Source organism: Petaurus breviceps, unplaced genomic scaffold (assembly GCF_028583685.1).
Source record: "Petaurus breviceps papuanus isolate PSGF00001 unplaced genomic scaffold, PetGlider_PUasm1.0 90976, whole genome shotgun sequence".
In the NCBI taxonomy this organism is placed as follows: domain Eukaryota; kingdom Metazoa; phylum Chordata; class Mammalia; order Diprotodontia; family Petauridae; genus Petaurus; species Petaurus breviceps.
The window spans coordinates 25,331-28,422 of NW_027187390.1; the positions used below are offsets into that span (position 1 = coordinate 25,331).

The 3,092-nt window shown below is 37.0% G+C and overlaps 1 pseudogene; it reads right to left on the reverse strand.

The window, feature by feature from the left end:
• Window positions 1–244: 244 nt before the first annotated feature.
• LOC138152831 (LYR motif-containing protein 1 pseudogene) lies at window positions 245–2,670 on the reverse strand (annotated as a pseudogene).
• Between the last annotated feature and the right edge of the window lie 422 nt (window positions 2,671–3,092).

The window sequence follows — 3,092 nt, forward strand, 5'->3', positions numbered from 1 at the left end:
GCCACAGAGTAAGAACACAAACAACTGCTTCTTTCTCCTTTTCATAGAGGGCAAACTCATTCCTCCATCTGAGAGATTCAGCTCCCTGTCCCCTGCTATGCCTTCCCATCCAGCTTAATTTTATCAATCCCTTGTCCCTTTTCCTCCTATACCCTACCTTTCCATTGGGACTTTGAGAATCCTCGCTGCATTATCAAGAAGCTTCTCTTCATTCTAAATCTCTTCTTGTGCTCATGGAAACAGGTTTCTTTTATTTATTTATTTACTTTTAGTTTACAACATTCAATTCCACAAGTTTTTGAGTTCCAAATTTTCTCCTCCTCCCTCGTCTCATCCCCCTCCCCCAACTCCCGCCGGCATGGCAGCATGCAGTTTGATATAGGTTCTACATGTACCTTCACATTAAACATTAGTCAAGTTGTAAAGAAGATTTATAACCAATGGAATGAACGAGGAAAGAGAAACAAAACAAAATGAAAAAGAGAGAGACCAAGTAGTATGCTTCAATCTGTATTCAGACTCCATAATTCTTTCTCTGGATATAGATAGCCTTTTCCATATAACCTTATTGCTGAGAAGAGCCCAGTCTATCAGTCAGTCATCACAGATACAACGTGTCTGTAATTGTGTACAAAGTTCTCCTGGTTCTGCTCTCCTCACTCAGCATCAGTTTATATAAGACTCTGCAGGTAATTATGAAGTCTGTCTGCTCCTCATTTCTTATAGCACAAATATTCCATTACATTCATATACCACAACTTGTTCAGCCATTCCCCAATTGATGGGCATCCCCTTGATTTCCAATTCTTTACCACCACAAAAAGAGCTGCAATAAATATTTTCCTACATATGGGTCCTTTCCCTGTTTGTATGATCTCTTTGGGATACAGACCTAGAAGAGGTATTACTGGGTCAAAGAGTATGTATGCACTTCTTTACAGCCTTTTGGATATAGTTCCAAATTGCTCTCCAGAATGGTTGGATCAGTTCACAACTTCACCAGCAATGCAGTAGTGTTCCAATTTTCCCACATCTTCTCCAGCATGTATTATTTTCCTGTTTTGTCATGTTAGCCAATCTGACTGGTAAGATGTGGTACTTAAGAGATGTTTTGATTTGCATTTCTTTTTTTTTTTTTATGAACAGTTGTTTTGAATATTTTCATCTTTGAAAACAAAAAAGAAAACACTGATGTATAGTGACTCTCAGTGGCATATCACAAAGGCACAGTCCTTTCTACTTTTGATCTAGATTTTCCTTTTCCTATTTGTACATAATTTCAAATTGGCCTAGCCTCATAATTTATATAGCATGTTCTTCTGCTTGTGAAATTCCAATTTTCTGGTCAAGTAGAAATAGCGATTACCTTTTACCTATTGTAGTATGAGTTTGCAGTGAGGCTTTAAGACCAGAATTATTAAGTCACATGTTTTAGAAACTGTACAGTGTATGCATTTAATGGACAGAATTAGATACACTATATCAATTTCTGAAAAAGTGGCATATTTCCCTCCTCCCCAGAATTTCCGAGACACGATGACATCTTGCACTAACAGTTAAGGGGATGATGGGTATATATTTGATGGATTATGCTAGTGTGGTAAAGAAGAAACTAGCCTACTTGAATATTAATGAAAAGTGTATCTTTGAGTCAAGAGAGCCAAAAAAGGGTATCAGGAGAACAACTGAAACATAAAAGGGCTGATTTAAAAAATACCCATCACTTAAACACAAAACAAAATAAAGCCCACAGGGATTTACAAATCTGAAGCTAAGTATCTGATTGTCACAGTAATTTTAAGAACTTCCAAGAAAGCTACTAACAGGTACTGCAATGTCTCCATTGTGCAGCTTTCTCTGTGTATATATCTACATTATTTCCACAAAAAATTTCAATTTTTAAAATTTAAATTTAAACTCAAATTCTTGCTGTGTTCATATTTTTATCTAAGATGTCACTAAGATCATGATTGGGAATAATCTTTGCAAGTTAGCATATCCCTATCTAGTAGCAACACACTGATACTGACAAATTCAAGGATGTTAAATTAGTGTTATTGAAATTAAGGACCCAAATCTGAGTGTTTAAGAGAAATACCAGCAAAGACTCTATATTATTTGTCCTTTTTTCTGACTGGCCTTAAGTCAAGGAGAAAAGATTCTTCATCTAGTTTGTACTCAGTTTCTGCCTGGCCCATGGTACATAAAGAGAACCTATTTCTTGGATTAAGAAATTTCATTGTGAGACTTGAGATGTAATGGTTTGGAAAGTCTCCTTAGCTTCTCCTGGGTTTGAAGTCCCCGACTCTGTAGGGGAGTGAGGGCCGTTGGAAGGAAGTGAATTGGCCTTCGATATGGGATCTAATAATGCAATCATATTTCAATTCTTGCTGTACATTCATCTATACATTGTTTAATTAGTTCTGAATCTGAAAGATTTTTGTTTTTCTGGAATGTTCTGGCTTCACTTATAATGTACTGCTTTTCTCTGAGAGTGTCCTCCATCTGCCCTGAGGCTGCACGCCATCTCCTTGTGATCCTGAAAATCCTATGGTACAGACTCGGAACTTCTTGTCGTGTTGCTGTTGTTATCTTTAATTTTAGGGGGCAGAAGAGGAAGAGATGGCTGGTTGAGCAAAATTTCCTTGGGTTTATGTTCTCAGCATCGTTTCACCCCACAAAGAATTGCTGTATCCATCACGCCTGCCCCACCACCCACAGTGCGAAGGAGTGATTTGTATTTCTGTAATCAACAGTGATTTAGAGCATTTTTTCCCATGTTTATAGATATTTTTAATTTCTTCCTCTGAAAACTGCCTGTTAATATCCTTTGACCATTTATCAATTGGGGAATGACGTGTATTCTTATAAATCTGACTCAATTCTCTGTATATTTTAGAAATGAGATCTTGATTAGAGACACTGTTTGTAAAAATTCCTTCCCAATTTTCTTCTACAAATGTTTCTGACCTTAAGACAATGCATTAAGGACCACCTTCTCTAGTACTTGGTTCCTCCTTCTCTTAGGTCACTATGTATAATTTTACTTAGGTTAAGATGAAAGGGCAAGAACAAACCTCCCTCTGTTCCAC